The sequence below is a fragment of the Pteropus alecto genome, unplaced genomic scaffold (genome assembly GCF_000325575.1).
Source record: "Pteropus alecto unplaced genomic scaffold, ASM32557v1 scaffold413, whole genome shotgun sequence".
In the NCBI taxonomy this organism is placed as follows: Eukaryota; Metazoa; Chordata; class Mammalia; order Chiroptera; family Pteropodidae; genus Pteropus; species Pteropus alecto.
Genome location: NW_006434120.1, coordinates 797,265 through 823,595, shown reverse-complemented (window position 1 = coordinate 823,595; position 26,331 = coordinate 797,265). Strand labels below are relative to the sequence as shown.

The 26,331-nt window shown below is 39.5% G+C and overlaps 1 protein-coding gene and 2 pseudogenes across 1 annotated transcript in view; 1 reads left to right on the top strand and 2 right to left on the bottom strand.

The window, feature by feature from the left end:
- The window catches only part of FOXO1 (forkhead box O1), an 81,246-nt gene that overhangs the window by 42,310 nt on the left and 12,605 nt on the right, over positions 1 to 26,331 (top strand). The window lies entirely within an intron of this gene.
- LOC112477479 lies at positions 4,069 to 4,188 on the bottom strand (annotated as a pseudogene).
- LOC112477496 lies at positions 6,197 to 6,320 on the bottom strand (annotated as a pseudogene).

The window sequence follows — 26,331 nt, the reverse complement described above, 5'->3', positions numbered from 1 at the left end:
AGTGAGTGAGTGAGTGTGTGTGTGTGTGTGTGTGTGTGTGTGTGAGATTCACATTTGTTTCTTAACCATCCCACACAAAGTTACCTCTAGATTGGGGCCTTGAACTCTGAACCAATTTTATGCTAGTGTGAATAACATACAGAAACTTTTGCTTATCAAGTAGCTTCATAGTATGGTTTTTTTGTTTATTTTGCATTTGAGACCATCTTTACGTGTGTCAACTAAAAAAGGATATGTCGTTAATCTACTCCCAAATGTCTGGCACAAATCCTGGAAAATAAAAGCCTTAAAATGATTGGCATTCAGTGGCCAAGGTGGCATGTTAGGTGCTGTGTAAATCATCGCTACTGATAGAATGCATTATGTTGGAATGAAATTAAAACTTTTTTTTAAAACTAAATGATTTTATATAGAAAAACATGAGCACTAAAAAAAGCTGTATTAGCAATTGAGGATAAGTATCTCTCCATGGGTATTTGAAATAATCTTTTATATTGCTTATATGATTTTCATTGTCTTTTACATTGTGCATCTTCCTCGATCCTCCATAGTTAATCCTCAAGAGATCAGTATTAATGAGTTTTATGCTTTGAACTTAAATTTTTTCTTGTTCTCAAAAATGAGACTGGGTAGAGAAAAGGAAAGCTTTTCAAATTTCCTTTGAAAGCTGTTATCTCCTATACCTATTCGTTTTGAAAATTTCTCTATACAGCAGGCTTAGTTTTTTTGCAAATGACTAAATTTCAGAGAATATGTTCAGATTCAGTGTTCCTTGGTGGTTCACGTCTGTTTCTTTGCTCAGATTCACCTTTAGAGAGTTAGGGAGAGGAAGCATAACCTACTTACAGTTAAGGCGTAGGTTGGTTATTTAAATTGTAGTTAGCAAAAAAAGTTTTAAAAATTTTTATTTAATTTGTTCCTACCATGATGGAACTGAAAATAAAATGAAAACCAAAATGCTTGTCTTTTTGCTAAGGTTTTTGTGAAGTTTTCTGTGTGCTATTTCAACCAATGCCCCTTGGCTCCAAAAGCTGTGGATATATAGTTCAGTAACATATGAACCTCCATAGAGTTCCAGTTATCTTATTTTTTAATCTGTAATATTTGAAAATGTAGATGGATCTTCTACTGGTATTGTTTTAGATAACAGGTTTGAACTGAGGATCTTTGGTGATATTTCCATTTCAAAGTATTTATCAAATGAAGATGTTAATTATAAAGTTATGCTTGTACAAAGATATGTTTAATTATTGCTCTTTTTCAAAAGAATAGCAAAGCAAGAGTAACATCTTTGAAAGCATGTGCCAAAAAGTGCAGTCTGACCAATTAGCCATTTAACCAGTGAGAATTTTAATAGGAATTCCAAAATCATATTATACTGAAAGTATCGGCGTTTAGTGCATTGGGCAGTTCGGAAGATTGGTTTGTTCAGATTTGCTTGAAGATTTGATGAGAGCAAATTGGACTTGACATTTGTATTCATAATTTAAAAATACCAAATTTGAAAAATAGGGGAAAAAGTCAACTATTTTTTTCTTTTTAGTTTTATTGAGAAATACCTGACATCACACTATAAGTTTAAGATGTACAACACGATGGTTTGATTTACACATATTGTGAAATGGCTACCACAGGAGGTTCAGCTAACATCCATCTTTTCAGCCATCTTTCTTTAATGAAACAGAACTCAATGTTTTTGCAATGCTTCCATTTTCTTTTCCATGCATTATCTTTTAAAAATCACTACTTAATGCAATGTACAGAACTTGACAACTGGCTTTTTCTTAAGAGTAAGTTTAATCAGGGAATAATGTAAATCGGAATAATGATCACTGACGGCATAACTGGAAGTGATTCAAGCCAATAAAAGTTAGCTTCAAGTTAAAAAAGCTAAATTCTTCTTTTCATATTTTCATCATCATTTTGAGAAAACAAACATGCTTTATCTTAGGGATTCTCATTTAATATCTCCGAAAGACTGGGTTTTAACAAATTTATCAGTTGTCATGTGGTGGAAGTTATAGTCTAGTGAAGAGGGAAGATGAATGCAACGAAGGAAGGAAAACAAAGTGGGATTGAGTTATAATCCCAGCCAGTGGGATAATTTATGCACAGACAGGACCCACCTCAGGCTCATGTTTCCAAACACCGTTATTGTGCAGGCTTTGATTTCACGTTTTCTGATTTTCTATCTCTTTTCAGCGTTTTTATTTGTAAAAACTTCTTGAGGAAGAACCACTGTTGATTGGTTGTTAATTATCTAGAATTTCTGATGATTAGAAGTCTAAGTAAAAATCTATTAGATCCAATTTGGACAGAAATTTGAATGCCCAGTTTAGTGGATTGCCTTTAAATCATCATTGGTGATAGGCAAATTGAGTTAGAGTCTTGAATATGGAAAGCACTTTATGAGTAAATTAGACAGTTTAGAAAGCTACATTAACTCTTTCAGAGTACTAGGCTACTATATAGTCTCCCCAAACAATAATTTACTAAGTTTAGACTACTCAGACAGGAATTTGAATTTAAAAAATTTAAGTTCAAAGCATAAAAGTCATTAATACCTTGATGATGCTAGAAAGAGTTAATGAAGCTTCTGAAGTACCTTGTATTTTCTTAGAGAATCTAATTTACAATGATTGTACCTGAGAAAAAGTGTCTTTAAATTGAATGCCTATTGCAGGAGTTGTTGCTACATTTATGCTAAGATCTTTTGATTTTTATCCTACTCTTCTTCTAGTCCTGTTTCTTTCTTTTTTTTTTGCATACTCTTTTTTCTTATTTTATGTGAATATTCATCAACATTCATTCCTGTATTTTATGCTTTTTCCTGGTGGTCTCACTGGTTTCAGCTAGTTGCCTGGATACAGACACATGGTTTCTGGAATCTCATTTAGTTCTTGTGTTTTCACCTCCCGAGCAAAGCATTCCCTTTCTACACTGATCCCATATCTACAAGTCCACATCTTTTCTCCTGAGCTTTAGTCTACTTTGTCAACTAGCTGGTAAACAAATAACTGCCTCACTGTCGCCTTAAATTTATTTTCCGCCCTAAAACTGGTCTTCCCTCCTGACTTCGTTATTGTTCAAATAGCACTACCACCATTTTTTTAGTAGTGTCATCCTGGAGCTTTGGAAAACATTCCATTCATCAACTCCAGCTTCCACAGTGGAGCATCAAGTTGAGGATCCCTCAGAGTCTTGGCTCTCCTCACTTCCCTATGACCCTTACCATCTCACACCTGGATCACTACCTGAGTTCGCCTCCAGTTTCCTTCTTCATTCTACTCTGGGAAAGCTGTGATGTCAAATTCCTTGACATACCACTTTATATCATTCATCTCCTCAAAACACCTTCAGACATTCTCTACTGGCATTCAAGGCCACCCATCATCTGAAAGGCCTATCTTTCCAGCTTCCTTTCCTGCAACGTCCTCTACCAGCCCACTTCCATGCTTTAGGGCATTCTCCTCCATCCTGGTTATTTTACTTATCCTGTTCCCCTAGTAAAGCATTCTCTTTCTACACCGACCCTTCTAAAACTATTCAATGAGGGAAGCCAGGCGCAAATAGGTACATTCTACACAATTTCATTTGTATGAATTTCAGTAAACAAGCCAAACTAGTGTATGTGCTAGAAGTCAATAGTGGTTACCTGTGGGAAAGGGGCTGCTGACTGGGTGGGACCTCTTGCTGGGGTGCTGGAAATGACCTGGGTGGTATTTACATGAGGGTATACAAATGTGATAATTCATCGAACTGTCTACAGCAGATTTCAATAATATATATAAGTTAAACTTCAGGTGTGTGTGTGTGTGTGTGTGTGTGTGTGTGTGTGTGTGTGTGTATCAAGTTAAACTTCTGTAAAATGTAGACTAAAACTGTCCACCTATAGGTTTGTGGTAAGGCTTAAATGTGATAACATTTAAAATGCTGAGCATATATAGAGGGAAATCCCATTTCTTTCAGTTAGACAAAAGTAGTCATTCTCACTTTGAATTGTATATGTTTCCCACCAAGAATAATATTTTGCAAATAATTTGGCCTCAGACATTTTTTTTTTTTTAACGCCTACAAGCACCTGGTTTTCCTAGGTGGTCTTCCATCCAAGTACTAACCAGGCCCGACCCTGCTTAGCTTCCGAGATCAGTTGGGATCGGGCACATTCAGGGTGGCATGGCAGAAGACCAGAGACATTTTTTGTATTATGTTTTTCATTTGACTCTTATGCCATGTTTATTGGTCAGTTGCTAATGTTGACTTAATGTGGGTATCTGCTTTTATTTTTCTTTGTAGCATATATTTTTGATTATCAGTAGAAATAGCGGCAGTGTGGAGGGTCATGGAAAGTTTGTAATGGATTTAAAGATTTTTTTCCCCCCAAACATGGCACACATCAAAAAAAAAAAATGAACTTTGAGTTTATTTTAAAAGTATTTTCACAATAAGCTTAAGGTCGAAGTTATTTCTGTGAGTATTCTAATTACCAGAGAAGCATCCATAAATGGGACCTAGGGATGGCACATCACAACTCAGTGTAAGGAAGACTTTCTTAGAAGAACTGTTAAAACGGGCTTAAATGATTTTTAAATAATAAAACATCTTACAAGATGGTGGTTAGCAGACTAATGTATATATGAATCACCTAGGGATCTTGTACAAATATAAGTTCTAACTCAGTAGGTCTGGAGTGCATCCTGAGGTTCTGCATTTGTAACCAGACCCCAGGTGGTAGTGCTGGTCCCTGAACTTTGAGTAGCACAGAGTTAAGGGTATATTCAGGTTTAGAGATGTGACATTATGAAGGGTAAAACAAGAACAGCTTAAGCTATAAAATCCACTCCACAAATTTGGGTGGATAGTGACCATGTGAGCCACATTTGTGTAAATATTCCTGAAAGAATCCATTCAAGAAAGAATTAACTCTTTAAATTTTGGAGCTGTGTGATTTATTTTTTATGCTTGTGGGCAAGCCTAGTTGATATTATTAGTTTTTATATCAGTGGAAATGGTCATGAGTTCAATCAGAAATTTCAGAGAAAGAACTTTAGAAATAATCATTTGTGAATGCCCCTCCTTAAAACAGACAGACCATCGAAAGGGAAAAATACCACCAGGAAGATACCGCCCTTCCTCATTTGTCACTGTATTCCTTGAACAGTACTTAACAAAATAACCACCACTGTGCTTGCTGTGTGTCATTTGAAGAGCCAAATTCACTACTCCTGTCCTCTCACTGCGGCTAGATTTCCATTCCCCTTCTCTGAACTGCAACTTCTTTTATTCTGTTCTTCCTTTTGCTTGTCACATTCTGGAATCAGTAGAAGATGATTTTATGCCCTGTCAGTCTTTAACCTCTGTCAGCTTATGATTTGAAACAGAGAAAAATCCAAGTTACAAATTGAAGACCCTTTGATGTTGAGAAAGCAGTGCTGTCAGAGAATGGACTTACTCCCGAGCAGAGCCTGCCAGCTCTCCTGCCTCACAGGTAACAGGAAGAACGAGGCTGTGCCTGCTGGCTCCCCAGAGCATTCCTTTCTGTTTGGGTTTGGAGTACCAGACGCACACATTATTAAATTACTTAATGAAGATTTTGTAGCTCACCTCTAATCCCTTTGAAAAGGCTTATTCAGCCCAAGAAGGGTGTGTGGGCAGAGAGAGAGGAGCCGTCACAAGGGTGAACAGGGGCCTCAGATGCTCCTTGGGATGCGTGCTCCAAGGCTGGCTGCTTCTAGTCTGCCCTGAAGTGGCAGGAGAGACATTTGCAAACTCAAGGGAAGGGTCGTCGCAGGGAAAGACCCTTCGTGTGGGAAAATGTAGGGTTTCAGCTTCAGCCTTGACTCAGTGTTGCCATTTACATTCTGACACAGGAGACCTTTTTAAAGCTATGATTAAGGGTCTCAGATGGTGGGCTGTGGTTTACAGATCCTAATAACTTAGAAGGGCACAGCTCAGACTGACAAAAATGGGCTCCAGTGGTCTCTGTCAGAAACGTGTATGTAATGGAATTGTGTAAATGGTTCCAGTGACAAAGATGTTCTTACATCCCTATCGCCCTCTCACTGGGGAGATCTTTGCCTTAGAGAATAAGCGCAAAGGCTGGGTGGCTATGATTTTTTTTTTTTTTTAATTTTATTTTTTAGGCGAGACAACCCTTGTCAGCTTACAATCCCGTTTTTTTTTAAAAAATTTTTTACGCTTACAGCACCTAGGTCTTCCTAGGTGGTCTCCCATCCAAGTACTAACCAACCAGGTCCGACCCTGCTTAGCTTCCGAGATCAGACAGGATTGGGCTTGTTCAGGGTAGCATGGTCATAAACCATGAATTTTTATATCAAACTCTGAGACTGCCTGTAATGATGATAAGAATAGGAGTCCTAAATATTTCACAGGGTTATTGTTGGGATTGATTATAATATATAAGGAAAGACTATGGACTTTAAAGCATTAATCACATGTACTTATTTGTAAATAATGGTCTTCCTTCCCCGTGTGATCAGTGCTAACTGACAGAAGGGCAGTCCATTCCTTCTTACACCAGGCTGGGGGAGACGAATTGCTGTTGGCTTAGGAAGGGCACATAGTGGGGAGATGGAACAAGGGGATAGGCTCTCTTCCTACTCGTTGGGGTACTATGCTGTCTTTAGGCATAATGAGGGTGAGAACATGTGGCGGGAAGGCAGGGGAGGATTGGTGACTATGAGATGGTTAACCAATCCCAATTCGCTCGGCACTAAAGCCACACTTGTAGGTTCTGTTCTCAGCAAGCTTACATTCCAAGCTAGCTACACATGTAAGTCACAGCCACTTTTTAAATATCACTGGTAATTCTCGATTTCTACATACTTGTCTAAGCACTGTGATATTCACGAAAGAAAGGCTGTAATGTATACAACTGTTCACTGGGAGGTTGGAGAAGATAGTAGATGTAACCCTGCTCTTGAGCCTCACTGGGCCAGCACTGAGCTGCTGGGCACTTGAAGTATGTGACCTCACCCGAACCTCACTAGGTGGCTGTTGTCCTCATTTTATAGTCGAAGGAACAGAAAGCTTAAGTAATTTGCCCAGTCACATAACTGGTTAAATGGCAGAGATTTGAGTCAAGATCTTCAAAGCCTCATCACTTCCTAAGGCTGGTTTTTAAAATTTTATAGAATAGCCCACAAAGACTGTAAGACTGTTCAGAAGGCTTATATTTTTGCTGAGGCACATGAGGCCCCCCGAGAAGAAATGGTGTCAGATATTACTAACAACGACGTGTCTGGATTAGAGCGACCCTGCTCTATGGATTTGGCCCAGGCTTTCCTGTGAGCTGTCAGGAAAAAGGCCTCAGGGCTCCTGGAAAACAATACAGTGCTCATTTGAGAGCAAATTTCCTTTTTGTGTAAGGAAAAATTAGTTTTCATGCAAATAAACACTTTGTTCTTTTGGCCATGTGAGGACTTAAATCAGGTTCCACAACTCTACCAGCCTTTACTGTCCCTTTGTTGTAATGACAAATACATCGGCTGCAATTTTCTTCTCTAAGCCCAGAGCAAATTCAGTTGTATTAAATAACCACCATGCCATGCACTGACTGCTTTTCTACTTATTTATTGGACTTGACACCCTTCCCCCTCCACAAAAGAAATTCTGTTGATATTTCTACAGAGTCTGTCACTCACCAAAGGAAAGAGACTCACGTCACTGTTTTGTAGCCAGCAGTCCCAAGTTGTGAAATAAACATACCTTGAAATGTAGCTTTCATACATGTGCCTTTTTATGGCCTCACAACTTAAAAGGCATCGTCCATGGCCCGGGCTGGAGGCATCAGCATGTCCAGAGAGCTGGTTAGAATCTCAGTCCTGACCCCAGAAACTGCATTTGGACAAGATTCTGGGTGATTCCTGTGCACATTTAAGTACTGGTTTTTATGGTACTGGTCCCCGTCCAAGTTAAAAGGTTAAGCTTACTGAGTGGAGGCTTTTTTCTTCTCTGCAAAACTTGTTTCAAGGATAAAATCTTACATTCTTAGAGCTAGGCCATAAAGAACAGAAGTCTCAAGTGTAGCTGTTTCGCCCCTAGGGGCATTTTGCCATTTCTAGTAAAGTCCGACTTATTAAACCCTTAATTACTCCATCTCAATTTTCTATTTGTACTCTATTTGTAATGCAAAGCTATCTGGCCTCTTAATGAAAGTGTAAAAAATATAACCAACTTCCAAATACGTACTGTCTCAAGTCGATAGCATTGAAGATAAATGCTCATTAACCAGCTGTACTATCCAGAGGGCTCCTCCTGCTTGCACCTTTTCTCCTGCCCTCATCTTGTGCTCTTAGAGGGGAGTATGAGGTGAACACATAGAAAGGTGCTCCACACCACAGCAGTTTGAACCTCTTCATTTATTGACTGTGCATCCTGTCCTCTCAGCAGCTGGATTTAGGAAACCTGGGCCTGACTCCTGTCACTTACTGGCTTTGTGACCATGGCCTCAGTTTCTTCACTTCCAAAATGAAGGAGTTGGATCCCAGTACTCCAGAGATCCTCACCAGCCCATCTCCACCCTGTCCAGCTGGCTTTTCCTGACCCATGGCCACTTCTGCCTACACTTCCGACACTCCAGCTGCTCTGCCTTCTGCTGGGCTCATCCTGCATCACGGACCCCCTTACACTCCGGAAGAGCATGGAAGTGATCAATGCGGGGATTTTTTGTGCGCTATCCATTAACTGTTCAAGGAGGAGAGAGAGTCCATGTTCAAGGACTCAGAGATGAACTTGTGAATTTATTTGAATTTATAATGCTGTCCACTTGATGATTGTCCAGTTCTCTTGGACACCCCTTTATGAAATATTACCTCTCTTTCCCCCATTTTTAGGGAGGAAGTTTCACTAAATTCTTTTCAAATTCAGAGAAATGGGGAAATCTTGGATTATTTTAGTATTAACTAATTGTGTGTGTGTGTGTGTGTGTTTTGTTTTATTTTTGTCAAGTTGGCCTGTGTCTAAGGGGATCTCATTAGGCAGTACTCTATAATGGTGACAGGGCAGCTATTTATGTAAATTATCTCAGAGCCATTTGAGTTTCACTTGAAAGCCAGTCTAATTAAGGAGTAGAGGAAGATCCAGAGTCCTGACTTTCTGTTATATTAGGGTAGATTTTGTTGGAAACCAGAGGATTCTGTATATAATAAAGATTTGAAAAAATAGGAAACAACAAAATAAAATTTCCCTATTCTTTTCCTGTGCTATGAATAGAATCAGCACCTAGGTTGGGATGTCCAGTAGTTTGTATTACTTATTACCAGAGTTCAAATTTGAACTTGAAATACTTTCTAAGCACACTATACAACGGTAATAGTGTTCCTTTGTGTGTATAATTATCTTGCTAAGCTTTTTTTATGTAAGTAGTAAACAGTAACATCTTGGAATGACTGTAAACTGCTGCTTGAGACCCTGTGGGTGTCCTGTTTTCTAATTACTGTGTTATATGTGTGACCCAGGGTTCAGTACAGCCCTCTTTGAGTCTTAGATTTTTAAATAGTCTCATTCAAAATATTTCCTTCTATTCTTGAGACATAGTTGATATTTTAGCAGTATGGTTTTATAGATCCAATTGTTAATTAGGCTGAGAAAAGATTGCTTATTAGATTGATAATATAGTGTTGCTTTTTATTATTTTTAATAATGTGAGACCCAGAAATGCTTCCATATACTCCTTTAATATTTCATGGCAAGACAGTGGGGACCAGCCATCACTGTTAAAGCAGTAAGGTAATTTAAGGGATTGGAAAATGGGAATTAGGATGATTGAGATTCAAAAAAGAGGGAGTAACTTAGATTCTTTTCCTGACTGTGCAGAGAGACAAACGAGAGTAAGACAGATTTAGTCCTTCAGGAGCTTTCTTCCAAGGCTGGGGTCACTTGATGTTACAGTTCTGGTTGTAGAATTGGAACTATTCAGAAAATTTTCCTGAGGAATGTAGTGATCAGGGCACCCTCTGGTTTAGTGTTTCTTCTTCCCTGCTTTCACTGCTATGCTAAAAGTGAATGTTCTTTGTTCTGTGGATCTTTGAAATTGATCTGTTGCTTTTAAAAATTTAAGGCAATTCCTTCAGATACTGTAGGCCTAGTTCACTAAACAAATTGTGCAGTGTGCAGGAAGCAACTTTCTCTATGTCCTCAGTTTTTGTTTGTTTGTTTTTTTTAATGGAAGGCAGGTCCGCAAATTAGTTTGTTTGGAGTTGAGAGTTAAATGCGATGAGGATTGCAAGCTCTGGTGTACCCCAGTTTGGAAAAGTGAAACATATGTAGTGTTGAGGGATGAGGATGTCAGTTTGAGAATTCAGAAGACCTAATGATCTTTTTCATTTACTCTACTTGCACAGCTTTAACTTGAGCTATAGCAACCAAAAATTTCCAGTAGTCTTTGCCATATAGTGTTCAGTCGTGTGCTATCCCTGGGAGGTAACATGCAACCGGCAGCTCATGAGAACCGTATGAGGAGTTAGAGAAGTAAACACCAGTGGATACCACCGTGGTGTGCACAGCCTCCTGTTAATTGAAATTCAAAGGTTTTTTTCCAAAAAAGATTTGGTTAAACAATAAATTGATTGGGAAGATGATACGGTCACACTTTGAAATATCTGTAATGATTTTGACTTAAGGTAAAATTGCATTGGAACCTCTTATCAGAAGTAGAATTTCACAAATGTCACTGAATGAAAAGGCCTTCTGTCACCTGTTTTCATCTGATGTGCACCGGGGCTAGGTTATGTGTTTTTGTAGAAAAATCTTTGTGACAAAACATCTTTGTTTACAATCCCAGCAGGAGGGAGGGAGAGATAGTAATTAGATAGCATAATGTGAAGTATGTCACATTGATAAGTGCCTTGGAAAAAGGTAAGCAAAGAAATGGGGGCATCCTAATTCTAGGGTGTCCTTATTGGGGTAACGTTTATGCAAATACCTGAAATGGTGAGTCGCCTTTTAAATCTTTTAAGTTTTGTACTATATACATATATTTCCTCATTAAAAAATAAATATTAAGGAAAAGAGCATATGGTGCCAACTCTTGACTGTGCTAACGTCACTCTCTTATTCCTGGGTCCTACTGAAGTCTTTGAGCCCAAAGGTGGAGAAGTAGCTGAATATTGAGTTGGGTGGCATTGTACTTAAGGAAATACAAGTTTCAGTTGTTTAAGTTTTTATATTGAAGGCTTTAATTAAGTGGGTTATTTTTGTATCAATTGCCGAATGAGAAAGTCTTGTAAAACTTGGTGGTTTAAAATAATACACAATTCGTTCTTATTTCACAGTTTCTGTGGGTCAGGAATCCTGGGTCCAGTTTACTTCAGTGGCTGGAGGGGAGGAGAGGACACAGGGCCTGAGTGTCAGGAGATGTCCTTGGGGGCACCTTAGAGGCTTTCTGCTGTGCAGGGTCTTCAGTGACTTCATACCTCTTCAGACTGGCTTTGAGACCAGAAGACAGAACTACATTTCTTCCTGCCCTCTAAGGAAGGAGAAGAAACTGATTGCAGTTAGATATTTAACATTGTCCCAGGAAACGAGGATTGGCAAAAATAACAAAACAATAGTAAGATTACAAAATGATTGGCCTTTATTTATTTTTTATTTAATTGAAAATTTTTTTGCGACTGGCTTTTAATGGTTTTATGCTTTCTCAGTTTGTAGGCCCCCTTGGCTGTTTCTTGTCAGCCTCCACTCTTCTCTCTGTTTTTCCTAGTGGTCTCGAGTGCTCTGTCTGATTGGTCTACTGAGTAAGGACAGCACTAGGATCCCTGTTTGGGGCCTCTGGCTACCTTGCACCAACCTCCTAATCACCCCCTATACTCCTGGAGATCTCTGGGGCTTCAGTTGCTCAAAATTTTAGTTTCCCTTTATTGAGTTTGCAGTTCGGCCCAGTTTGGCTGAAGTGCTCTGTGTTTCTTTTTGGGAGGCTTGCCGGCTCTATATCAGCTCCTGTCGGGACCATGTCTGAACAGTTGTAGTGCCATGTGTTCGGAAGGTGGGAGCCACTAGGAAACTGCCTACATCGCAGCCATCCTTCAGTAGCAAGCTACCAACTTGCCGCAACTCTTCCACAGCGTGTGTTCTCTCTTGAACTTCCATTGTTCCCCCTTCCTCCTTTTTGCTTGTGGGCAGTAGGGCCTCCTTGTTTCTCAGTTGATTTGCAGAGCAGAAATGATGGACTATTTACGAACTCCTTGAGTGGTCATCTCTCTGCTTGAGACTGCCAGTCCTGTCCTCTTGGCCTCACTAATTCTACATCCATCAGTCATGTTCCATCCCTCCAGAGGTCTTCCAGAAGCTATGCACTGTGTTTTTTTTTTTTTTTTGCAGTAGCTAATACCTTAAAAACTAGAAGGGAGTAAAAGGAAGAGGAGAGTAGTCATTAGTAGAGGAGAATTTTGCTGGTTAACTTATAAAGTGGAATGTTAAATGAAAAATTGTCATGTGGCAAATGAAATGTTTAGTTAAGGCACCCTAATTTTTTTTAAGAAAACCAAACAGTTTGATTTTCTTAAAAAAGAAAAAAGATGCACAGAAGGCATTACTGCTGTTCTTGGTATATTCTTGCTATTTAAACTGTAATGGATTTTAGCATATCTCCACATCTTCATCACGCTTCTTCCACTCAGAACAAATCTGAGCCAACATAATGAGTTCTGCGCTTTGAGATGGCTGGGATGACCTGTGCTGTGGAGATAGAAAACTAAAGTTAATCTGTGGGATTTGGGGGGCTTGTGTTGTTTTTGGTTCATCTTTAGATTTCCCTAGTTTTGGTTTTACGTTTCCATATTTTAGTCCTTACTCAGGTACCACTTGGAATAGTATGTATCCTGAAGAGTATTCTTAGGACCCTCTATTTTTTCAAACTTGATTGAATAACTAAAATGGGATCTTGTTTTCTTGGACTCACAAACTTTTACCTGAGTCGAAGGGTCTTTGAAGGTGATCAGTTTACTAGAGGAGTCTGAGTAACAGAGAGGTTAGGTTAAGACCATGCCCAAGGTCACCAGGCTAATAAGTGACACCAGAAGAACAGAGTTTCTTGGCTGCCTACTGGCACCCTTGCCTACACACGGTGCCTCTTCCCAGCTGTGCTGCCTCCAAAGCAAACTGAAGACAATCTGTCTTTATTCTGCACCTTGACAGATGAACGTTTCTCTCAAACTTGAGTTACTTTAACTGTGGAAGGGGTGGGCATTTGGGTAATGGTCATTTTGGAAAGAAAACTATTTTAGGGACAGTAAGTGCCAAGTGTCGTTATGGAAGAGAACCCATGAGTCTCAGGCAGGAGAGGGTTTCCGTGTTTGTGGCTTTTAGGCCACATGGTGTTTTGTTTGCATCATATGGCTTAGATGTTATTAGATGTTACTAGTCTAATCCAATTCCTTGTTTTGTGAAAATAGGTTTTTTTATTTATCCAAGTGGGCTTCTCTTTGTCACTGTGTTGGAATAGTCATTTTTGGACTGAAATGATGGCTTTCGAATTTCTCTACATTTTCAGACTTGCTGTAGAGGTTGTAAAATAATACTGTTGTTACTGGGAAGAATTGGGTAGGGGCCATAAGCAGAAGGGAGAGAGAGGAGAGAGGCTGTTACAGGGAAAAACTTCAGATTTTTGGTAAAACTCACTTCTTTATTGCCAGTCATTGCACAAGAGTAAGACCATTGCAACTCTTTTAAGTTACTAGTATCTGTGTTTTCACATTGTTGTTTCCAAGCACCCCTCAAACATCTGCCTCAAGTCTTATCCAATTATGCTGTGGTTACCCGCCCCAGAAGTCTCACGGCTCTTCCTGACTTGACTCCTGCCAGTTCATAACAGCTGAGCTCCTGCACGCCGGAACAGTGGGACTCCTGAAAACTGCCTATGATTGACATACAGAAGCACATTTCCTCTTTCTTAACTTGTAGACAGTTACCGTGATGGCTTTGAAATTTGTTCTGAAATGGAATAAACTCAGAATATTCTGTTAATCTATTCTGATTTATTTAGGAGGCAGCAGCATTCATCATTTGACTTATGTTAGTGGTTAATTAACCAAATTAGACCATATTTCCTTTATACAAATTGAATGCTGAGAGTGTAACAAAGACCAAATATTTTACAACACAAATCCTTGAGTTTGTTTCTGAAAGTACTACATTTTATTTTGCAGCGACTTCCAGTTTTAGTGACACTTAAATACTGTTTCTATTATTAGCAAGTTTTGAATTTTAAGTAAATTGAAATGGAAATGAAAGTTGTTTCTAAAGATAATACTGACTGTGTGCTCATGTGAGTTTTTTTAAAATTCTGTGTCATTGTTGGTGAGAAAGGCCTTGATTGGTGAGAAAATGTATATTTCATGCCAGTCTCTTGTTTGGATTGAACCGCTTGTGAGAATATGGGAATGCTTGAGGTTTTTTTTTTTAAGTGTAGAATCCTCTTGCAGTCATTTGTTGATGATCTACCTTGAGTCTGCCCTATGGGCAGTTTGCAATCAGTGACACTTCTAATTACTGTCTTGTTGGCTCAGTTTATGTTGATTTTGTGAGGAACTTGCCCTTTATTCTGCCGCGCAAGGTTCTGTTGTTGCACATTCTGAACTCTCTAGGGATTTGGTTGAGGACTGCTCTGATGAGGCTGGTACCTTCTACCAGTGTGGATTGAGAAGATTAGGTGGATAACTGGGAAAAAATCATATTGCTTCCCAGCCCATTTTTAAGTGGGGTTTTCTTAGGATGACTTTTTGGCTTGGAGTAAATTTCCCCCAAATCTTATACACTCTTCAAATATAAAGATGAAGATGCATTCCAAAGCTTAAAAATATTTTTTTCAAGACTTCAGGATTGCTGCTGTTCGTGGTGATTGTGGAGAGCTTAAAACCCTCATTTTCACCAGTTTTTTTTAGCTAACTCAGTGGGAAATGAAAAGGTAGGCAGAGAATTTTATTTCCCTTATGACATCACTTGGCTTATTCAGATCCAGGTATACTATAGTGTGGTAATGAAAGTCAAGGTCTCTTTTCCAAATACACCTGACCTTCCTGAGAAGTATAGTTCAGGGAATTTTAATCAGCCTATCCTAGGAACATATTAATCATTTGAAGAGGAAGGGTAGGAGATTAGCCCTCCCTTAGTCCTCCACTATCGGTTTCTTTAGGATAAAATTAACATTTATTTAAATGTAGGATTCTGTTTGCCTGAACCCCTAACCCCTAACCTGTTGATTGCCTCTTATACCATAGGAGATCTGGGGATATGGAGCATAATGCAGTATTCTGTACTTTGCATTATGTAATTTGAAGGTTATTTGAAAAGGACTAGTGTATCCTGAAAAAGTTTGTACGTTAATTCTCTTTTGTGTGGAAGACCCCATGGTTTACTTAGAGGTCAGCCTAGGTAGCACAGAGGCAGAGACCCATTTATTTCTACGACCATATCCTAGCTATTTTCAACGGCAGGGAAAGGATACTATGAATGCCGAAGACAGTACTTTAATTAGATGGGTTTCATAATTAATGTCTCCCTAAGTGAAGACTCCTGTTTAATTTGCCTTTCTAGAGCATTTGGTAGAAATTGGAGGAGAACGGAGGAAGAACAGCACATCTTGGTTGGCAGTCAGTAAAAGCAGATGTGGAAGTGCCCGCTCCTTTGTGTAAGGGTGGCTGTTTCCTTCAGGCGCTTGAGGGAAATTTGGTTTCTGTCTGGTGAGCTGCGCCGTGGGTGCAGGACTGCCTCTGGAACCATCGTAGTCATTATGCTTAGTACCATTTCTCCCTCTATTCTTGAGTCTTTTAACAAAAATGACTTTTTATTTGTTCAAGGTACTTAGCCTTTGAGAGGAGATAAAATTTGGATAAATCTTTATTATTATTATTTTTTAATTTGAAGGGAAAGTTTAAAACTTTATGTAAATAACGGGCTTACCCATCAATTTTGTATTCCTGCCTCTTGTGGATAACTGTCCTAGGAACATATTAACATTGACTACGTGTTGATGCCTGGGGAACTTCCCACTCCGGTCTGCTCTCCCTCTCTTTTTCTTCTTTGTTCTGAGCCCTTCTCAGGCAGAGGAGGTCAGGCAGGTACACGTACTGCTTTGGGGGAAGTGGTGGAAAAATATGGAATAACGAGCCCTTCTGACTTTGGATTCAGCAGTGTAGTGTTGGGGGAGTAGGCGGAGTTATTCTTAGAGCCCCAGTTAGAAGAGTGCTGTGCAGAAACCCATCTGTGCTGCTGGGTGCCAACATTTCTGGTACAAATATTGTCATTTGCTCTTGAGGCAATCTGCTATTTTAGTCCTAGATGCAGTTTTGTAATATGCTGGGCAAAATAGTAGAGAAAAAATATCTTAAGTGGTGGTATAATCTTCAGTTTAAAAACACTTTAGCAATGTTTCTAGTATAGGATTGTTCAACGTTGTCTCTTTTTCTTAGCTGTCAACATAATCTAAATTCATTTTTTCTCACTTGCCCGAGCCATGGTTTCCTTGGGCCGACTCTGTACCCACCCAAAGGAAAGACGGAGGGATAATTATTAGAAGGTTTAAGTAATAATATTTCTTTAAAATTGCATCCTGTGACGGTTTAGCACACTAGGTTCCATCTTCTGATAAGAAAGTAACTTGCACTTGGTTAAAAAAAGTTGTCAAACATGGTACTGCACAGCCCTCTCTCATCTGGCATCTTTCCCTGTCCCAGGTGGCGAGAGTCACCTCGGCCACGCGGGGCACTGAGAAGAAGGCGCCTGTGTTGCCTGTGCAGAGTGGGAGCTCCCCGAAGGCTACGGGGTACCTCCAGAAACCCAGGGAATGCAGCTGTGCCACTGTTCTGTTGGGCTTTGTCATGAAGCCTTTCCTAGAGAGGGAAAGCTTGTCCTCTAGGAAGTAGTATATTTCTTTCCATTTCTGCGGCTGTTCTCATTTTTTCCCAGCCTGATATAGAGTGAGAAATCCATTTTACAACATGACTCACTGTACATGTGCACACATGATAGAAGAGTTTTACAAAATGGTACTGTACTTCTATGTGAGACATGCTCTATTTTTTTAAAAAGCTGTTCTCAGCTCTCTAGACTGACTCATTACTTTATGGATTGTGATCCAGAAGTTTTGGCCTGCAGGCTTTCCTACATTTATTCTTTTTAGACCTTGGTGTCATAGTAACAGCCTTGGAGTTAGGAGAGGAGAGGTGGTTGCATCCAAGTATGGAAGACAGGCCCACAGGCATGAAAGGAGGAGGGAGTCCACAGTTCACCTGGATACACACACTGAAGAATTTGGGCTTAACTAAGAATGAGAAGTAGCCCCTCTTTGAATTGGTCTTCAACATGGAACTCTTTAAAAGCTGTGCACTAAATTAAACATCTCCAGAAGATGTTGGATGTGATGTGAGCCCTATGTGATAGACTAGCCTGGATAGTTTTGCACTTATCGAGACATCTTTGTCATTTAAATTTTGCTTTCAACCCCTTAAAACTGGCAGCTGCTTGCCTCCACTTGGCTGGATGTGGTTTCATGCTCCTTTCCTTCTGCATTAACCTGAATTGAGCTCACCTGATCGCCTTCGTTCAGCTGTCTGCAGAACCTTTGATCCCATGAAAGTACATTCCACTGTTCATTTCCAGAGCAAATGTGAAGTCCACTTCCAACCTGGAGTCAGATAGGTTGTCAGAAATGTAAAGAAACTTGAAGTCACACCAGTGTTTGAAATTGTTACCCTTTCTCTGCAAAGCAGGAGCAGCTGCAGCACTTGTCATCGGGCTGCAGTAGTGTTCCTTCCACTTAGTCCCTGACTGGCCGGCCTATCGGTATCTGGAGCAGTGATCTTGTAAATGGTCCATTGTGAAGGTGGCTGTGTGTGTGTCCAAAGGAAATACTATATACTAAAGGGGAAAGCGGGGGAGGAAAATTCCAGGAAATTGAAATATGAGGTTGACACGTCCTCATTCATTAACGATGCTTTTGTTTTTCTTTCTGAAAAACAATGATAATTTAAAAATTAATCTCAGAATGAACTGGCTTTTATCCATAAGCTTATATTTTAAACATTCTTTCTTAACCATTTATTAAATAACATCATACTAATAAGTTGCCTTTTATTATGTGGTGTCAGCGACCCAGAGTACCACTAACACAGCATTTCTCAAACTTGCCTGTCATTTGAGATACTTGTTAAACTATTATGGGACTTCACCCTCCTGTTGAAACAGAAGCTATATGGAATAACACTGTTGAGATATTTTCTTAGAATATTAGAGCAGAAAGGAATGTTGGATATGAAGCTATTCCAGGTGTTCTCAGGTACAGTGACTGTTTTATACAGATACCTGGGCCCCACTCCATACTTGCTGACTCTGACCTCTGAGCCAAGGGCTTTAGTATTCGTTTTCAGCAAGCTCCCTAGAAGATTCTGATCATTAGTCTAGACTAGTAACCATTCATCTATTCAAACTCCTTCAGGAAATAAAGTTGATTTAATGTGCTTGATTATTTAGCTGGGTAACAGCAGATCAAGGAGTCCTCTTCTGATATGTATTGATTCATTCAAATAATATTTATGTCTCGGGTACTGACTAGGTAAGTGAGCGTGGGCAGTTTCGAGATGAGTGAGCAGGGTCACTGCCCTTGAGGAGCATGAATTGTTACTCAGCCTTTCTCAAAGGATGAGTTTGGGGGGTTGGCATGAGAATCATTTGGGGAGCTTTTTCAAGCTGTATATCTGTGCTGCCCCAGCTATCAGATGGGCAGGTGCCTGTGTTGTGGATCAGAAAGTATAGGGTACCAGCTCTCCTTCCCTATTGGCTGCTGGCTGTCCTCCTTTTGTTTTTCTCTTACAACTTTATGAAATATTCCAAACACCTAGAAAAGCATAGAGGCAATTATAATTAGCACCCACATGCCACCGCCCCGTTTTAACAGGTATCACCCAGCTTGCTGTAATCCAGGAGTAGTTACTAATTCCAGAGTTGGTGTGTTAGAGAGGTCCTTTCCTGGGAGAAGTCTGGCCCCTGGCTGAGCAGATGTATGTGGGACCATAAACCCTACATAGTAACTTCTCCCTTTAAAAATTTACATAAATGTTGTCAATTAATGTAGGTATCGTTCTGCAATGTCTTTTTTTTAAGTCAGCATTATGTTTTTAAGATTTACCATTGTTGTTACATGACCTGATATGGCCCCATATTTAACAGTTAAATCAGGAAATTGAAGCCAGACAGCTTGAAAACCTTAATGGAAAAAATGCAAGATGATGTGGGTGGGAGAGAGTTTCTGTTGAATTTTTAATATAGAACATTGTCATTTATGGGAAGAATAACTGATTTGAATTAGGCATTATTTTGACTAGCCCAATATCAGCTTAATGAGAATTAATTGCATGTTGAATGAGAAGTTAATTGTTTTTATTTACTATGGGTATAGTTATTGCAGTTTGGTCCAAACAGGTGAAAGTTAAGATTCGTGGCATAAAACAGGAAGCAGATGGGGGCTAATTAAAGTTCTGTTGATGATAAAAGGATGACTGATCAAGGAGCAGCTGGTTTCCCAATTTAAACACAATTTATACTATTGTATGAGGGCAGCCTTGTGCAAATTTTTGTGATTATCTTTGAAAGATGAAGGAATGTGTTTCAGCAACAAGTGTGAAGGCTGTTGTGCTCTATTTTTTTGTTCACCTTTTTGTCTTCAAGCGGTGTCTTTTCAAGGTTCATCCAAGATGAGGGAAGGGGTCACAGACCCAGCTAGGATTTTCAGTGGTGCTCCATCCACTTTAGATACCTGTTAGGCTCTGGAAAAGCCCAAATCTCTTTCTGTATTCTCCAGGAAATTGCCCAAGCATTTGATTTTATTTGTATTTTTCTCTTATTTCTCCCAACACCCTCTCCTGATGGATTTTAAAATGTTGATGCTCAGGCCATAACCCAAGAAGGCCCATGACCGAAGTGCTAGGAGGTGTTTTGGAAACTGCCTTGAACTGAAGGAAGTGTTTTTGAGCTTCTGGCTGGACTTCATTTGCTTGATTGTGCCCTGGATGACTTTCACCTTCAAATGACAGCATCTTTTGTTGCTACTGCTAATAATGGTTGGACAAACATTAAGACCAAATGCCCTGGATGTGTTTTTCCTGAAGGACATACTAACACTGGGTTCTGTTCGAATTTGTGTGGGGAAATGACATGAGGTTTGCCTTGCCTGCAGTCAGAGGCAAGACATTTGCTTGACATTTTGTGTTTTAAGGGCTTTGTGTGATTATCTCATTTTATCTTTGTAAAAGCTCTTTGAGGTGGCAACTATTACTCCTATTTTGCAGATGAAGCAATTGAAGCATGGGGAAGTTAAGTGACTCAAGCAGTGTCACACATTTGGTAAATGCTAGGACTTAATTAGAATCCGGGTTTGCTTGACAATAAGCCCATTTTCCTGGGCCGCTATACTCTACTCCTGTGTGTAAAACTATTATAAAACTGTTGTTTTTCCACTTCCTGCTTAAGGAAAGAGCTGTCGTTTCCTGGAAAAACAAAAATCTTAGGATATAATTTGTGAACTTCATCTTAATTGATTATGTAAATATTTGTATGTGTGTCTGTGTGTATAAATGTGTGTATGTGTATCATGTGGTACAGGTCCTGGCACTTAGTAGAAAATGAATTTTAATGAATGCAAGAGGAACAGGCATAGGTTTTTGTTTGTTCCCCCCAAAGAAAGTACTTTATTCTGATTATAAAAGTTATACATGCTTTTTCTTTTAACAACAACAGCAATAAAGACAACATGCAAAGGTGAACCAGAAAGTGAAAATCTCCAAAACCTTCACCACCCAGAGACGGCATCGTTATATGCATTAGCACTGTCTTGTAAAAGAAATAACTGACCATATACACCTCGTGTAACTGGTAATAAAGGACACCATTTATGTGAGCTACAAATAGTATGCACTAGAGGTTTCAGGGACATCATAACTGATGTTCATTGTCAGATGTTGTATAGAAACTTGCCAATCCTAGATGCTGTTTTTGCATAATCTATTTCTGCACTAGTTCTGCTACTCATTTTGCTAATGGGGAGAAATGTGTGCAGGTTCCTATCTCCCAGGCTCTATTTCCACGACCCTGGAACCTGTCCCCTTGCTCGCATCGTGGTTCTTAACAGTGTCTAGAGTGGTGTCACAGCCAAAATTAGAGTGTTTTCCTGAACTAGGAGAAGTCTCAGGATTCTTTGTCATTTTTTTCTATTCTGTCTTCTAAACAGATCAACCTACAACACTCTTCTCCTGTCTTCTATTCTCCTTCTTATACCTTGCTTGCCTTCCTTCCTCTCAGAAACATTTAGGGTAGGGGTAGGGATTTGGAGATGAAATTAGAGTGGGCGTATTCTTTTACCCTGGCAACTCTGCATTTTCGAAGATATGATCTTGACTTGTGATGTTTGGGACGGGGCCTGAGTATGACCTGCTTCATACTAAGCAATCTGACCTGGTTTGGACAGTCTGCATCTCCTTCGTCCTTCAGAGAATAAGAAGCATAGTTCGCAGACCACCTGGGCTTTTCAGGGAACCTGGGACAGGTGTGTTCTTCGGTAGGAAGCTTGGGGGCAGCTCTATAGCTTTCAGGTACCACTGCCTTCTACCCTGGGCATAATCATAAAATCTCACAAATGCATAGTACTTTATTTATGCGTTTCTAAGCAGTTATATTCATTACAGTTTCTGTGAGGCATACAGGCATTTTTTCCCCCTTTATAGACAAGAAAACAGACATACAAGATGTAAAATTTGCCCAAAGGCATACGTACAAAGATAGAGCCACACTTAGGTCTTTTCCCTCTTGACCACTGTCTCGCCCAATAGACCAGCATTTTCCAAAGTGTGTGCCACTAAATATTGGTTTCATAGTATAGTCTGTCAGGAAATGTCAGAAAACTGTGGGAGGGTGCATGTTATCACTTCCATAAAACAAAACATTTAAGTTAATGGAAGGTGTTTTGTTTCGCTTTGTGTATTAATGTGAAGTTAGTGTGTATAAAGGCTCTAAAAATCCTGTAGTCAGGAATCCTGTTTAAGTCAGTGTGACCAGATTGTCTCAATTATATTTCCTCGGTGAACTCTCACCCTAAGAGGGACCATTATTCTGTGGAGTACACGTTAAAAGGTGCTTTACTAGGTGATAAAATGCAGCTTTGTCCTGGATTTACTTTGGAGGTGCTCCAGGAACCGCAGTGGTTAGAGGAAAATCTAGTTTTTGAAAGCCTGAAGGGAGAGTCCAGGGGATTCTGTTACATGGGCAGTAGTTGGAGATGTTTTGGGAATAAGGACTACCCCTCGGGATGGGGTGAGAGGCTGTCCATGGGGAATCCTTGTCTTCATGTCTTTGTCAGTAATTCAACAGGAGCTTTATGGGGTAGGATTTTTAATTAGAAAATAAGATTCTCAATCAACAGGATCAGCGTTCTAGGACCAATTGTCAGTGTTGTTAGTAGCTAAAGATCCATGAACAGTTCTGCCTGTGTGACAGCTGCACTGTTTGGCAAGAGTGAGCTTAAGAAATTTGGACCCAAAAGAGCATGCTGTTGCATCTTTGCAGGCCTTTGACAAGGCACATTCCTTGACTGAGGCTGTCTGTATCAACACCCCTCTCACCCAGTTTTTCTTTAATACTCAGCTTCGCTGCATTTTTTGCTCTAATTAGATTGGCTGATGAAGCGGGTAGGGTGAGGAGACGGTGGTAAAGAAAGGCTCAATTGGCAGATTCCAAATTCATCCCATTAATCAGTTTTCCTATTTACTTTTAGCAGAAACAACTTATTAACAAAACTCTTTTATTTTGAAGTAAATTGTTGCACCTAGGCAGAAATGATAGATTATTTTGCATTGAAATCTCAAACTGAAGAAGCAGGTCCAACTTAAAACTGATATTGGACATTACACCTGATGATTTTTCTTTTTTCTTCCTTTTCCTTTTCCCTCCCTATGTCTCTCCCTTCTTTCTGCAAAGGACCTACCTGCTTTCATACTTAACCTAAGCTAAGCTGTTCTAAGAGTTGAATGTAGATCAAAAGTTCACGTACTGTACTTTAAAATCCAGAAGATAGAAACTGAGTTAATGGAAGTGCTTTGTTTGGGTTTGTGTGTTTTGGTGAGGAGAATGGAATGATCCCAGTAAGAGGAATGGGTTTGGAGAAATACTATGAAATAGATAGGAAAGTTAATGACCTAAGGTGTGATTTCTCTCAGCAAGTGTTCCTTAGCTGTCCTCCAGAAAAGTGATCCAAGTATGAGACTGTGTGGCCTACCTTTTATAAAATGTTTGAACTATCTGGTATTTTTCTTTATTTGTGTGTAACTTTCTGAATTTTAAACTTGGTCGTAAATCTCATGGCACTAACTTATTTTGGGGTAGAATGCAAAGAAGGTAGATAAAGGTCAGGGCATCTGTGGAAGAAGAAAGGCAAGGGTAGGGTTTATACTCAACAATCATTTGCTTTTTTATACTCAAATTCTGATGGGATAATCAGCCATGAAAAATTAAGTTCCCAAGATTTAGACCTCTTTTCTTTGTGTATATGTGTGGTGCCTTTCACGACGTCGTGTGTGTGGGGGGGTGGGGGTGGCAGGGGGATGTTATATGTGGGATTATGGGGGAGCCAAATGCCATCTCAGTTTATCCTCACACCAGTACAGTCCAGCCATGGGTCAGTCTTGGCCCTGGATCTCGTAAGCACCCAGCAGGGTACTGACTAACTCGTGAGTAATTCGTTGTAGCTTTGTCCTTGTTTATGTTGAGCAGTGCACAGCGACATTGCAGGGCATTTATTTCCTTTAATTCCCCTTTAGCTATTTTAAAAAATAACCTGAAAGATGTTATGGTTGAGCCTAGACAATGACCTCAGGAAACAAAAATAAACCTTTCAAAAAGTAAGAACTGAATTTGTATGCCAAATGTTGTGAATGATGGATAAAGTATGAAAAAACACTAGACTTCATGGAGAGAGTTTTAAAATTTGTTTTTGAAACAAATGGTCCCTGCTTCAGTATCCTTCACTCCTCTATGAAAAAATCAGAGATTATGCCATGAGTTTCAGAACAACCAAGTAGTAGTCAAGTCACAAGACAAAAGCAAACAGCTACTAGAAAACCCCCATGATATTCAGAGGTAGATAGACTTGTTTCTTGAGGCCACCTCTCTACATCAAGCTTTCCACAAAAGCTGCAGTGTCATCCTGTTGTGGAGATGGAACCAAGGACCCCTTTCAGGGTGAGAAGAACCAAAAGATGGCACCTCCCTCCGATACTTTAGCTTAGCAACAAAAATACAGATGCCCACACATTTAAATTTCTGAATAATCAAAAATATCTGCTTACTGAGCAGAGCACAGCTCTCCTTCTCTCCCACTGTCTTGTGGAAAGACAGATTGGCACTTTCCCCTGGGTTCCACGTTCTAACTTTATTCTGATCTTTCAATTGCTCTCCCGTGCGTTGCATGTAGGATAAAATAGAAGCTTTCCTAACTTGTTTTTTCAAGTCCCCTCCCACTTTCTTTCCTTCTCTTTATATGTCTGAACTCAAATACAGCCACATTCACCCCTTCTTTCTTCTCCAGACATATCTCATTAGTGCTTTAAAAAAATTTTTTTCTCACAAATCCTAACAGCTAATCTTTATTGGCACTTTTTACACACTGAGAATTTAGTACAGTGATTCAATAAGATAAATATTCTAAAATTGGATGCTACTCCAGCTTAATTTATAGCTACTTTGAGGACTAAAATGATTATCCAGTATATCTAATAAATTCTCATTATGAATCATTTGATGGAAGTATATCGTGGACTTTAAAAATGGTTAAAATATAAAACATCTTATCTTTTGGGGGTAGGATTCCATGAGGAATGATTGTTTCAAACTTTGCTCAACTACTAACAATTCTAAACTCATTACAATCTTATACAGGTTGTCAATTCAACTAAATTACTTTTCTCAATAATAAAAAAATAAAGTAAATTAAAACCAAAGAGACTAGGAGAGAAAAAATGATCTTTGAGGAGAGTCGAAATGCTGAAGATGGATCTCACTGCTCGTAGTTTAAGTATCTTCAATAATGAGGCTAACAACTTCTAGAAAACTTTGCTTTTGTTCTAGAATATCAAGAATTTCTAGAAGAATTCTCTAATATTCTTGAAATTGTTTTCATCTTTTGCATTTTTAATATGCTGTGCGTCTTCCACACCCATCCTCATTTATTCTCCACAGTGCTCCTTGGGTTACACGGTAGTGAGGCACCAGGGCATCATCCAGCTCGCTCACATGTGGAATAAATGACCTAACTTGGACAGAATACAAGTATTTGACTTCTGGGAAGATCTTTAATACTGAGCCATATTGGCAAATGTGTAATTTTAAGAAAGTAGAGAAAAGGCACCCCTGAATATACTAATGCACATATTGTGGTAGAAATTGTAGCTGTGGTTCAGAGTATCCTTGAATGCAAGAGCTTGGAAGGGATAGAAAACATTTGTACTATGTGCAAGAATCCAGCCACAGTGGTTGCTATTCACAGTTCCTTTTGGAGGAAATTCAGAGTGATAACACTGAAAACAGCACAGTAGTTCCAAAGGAATTTAACATGAACCACCACTAACTTGTGGGCTTGGGTGAGAAGCTGTAACTTTCCATTGGTTTGAATCATCCTAAGAAATGATTTCTTTAATTTATTCATTTTTCCTTTGCTAGTTTCCTCTAAATATTTAAGATAGAGCTAACTGTACAAAATTTTCTTTGTTTTCTTAACCCAAAATGTGGATTGTATGCAGCCAGTACATTTTAAAATTATATTACCATCACAGATATCTGTGAAGTTATTTTCTTCACAGATATCTGTGAAGTTATTTTCTTATTGTCAATGTTTCCAGAGAGGACATGAGTTCAAACTATACCATTAGAGTTAAAGTTTAATACAAGGAAAACTTTCCAGATGGCAAGGTTTGCTTAATTGCTCAAATGAGGATCCTTTTTGTCCTGACTTTTGTTTCTTCTACTGGAATATGGACTAGCCTAGCCCTGGGGCTGAGCTCAGAAAGAACGGAACCCAAAGGATTTGTAGTGGGATGTCCCCAGGTCATCTAAGTCTGTCCCCAGGGCCAACTCTACTTGGAGCCTTCCAGCATCTTCTGGGCCCAGGAACAATCTTGGTGTGAAGCACACTCTCCCATGTGGCCTTAGTCTTGACCGGAGCCCTGATGTAGGCTGCCAAGTCCTATAGACGTCGCTAACATAAATGTGTTCACCCCTGGTAGATTGTCAGTGACAGCGTGCGGGTAAGCGGGCTGCTGCTCAGGCTCCCTTTCT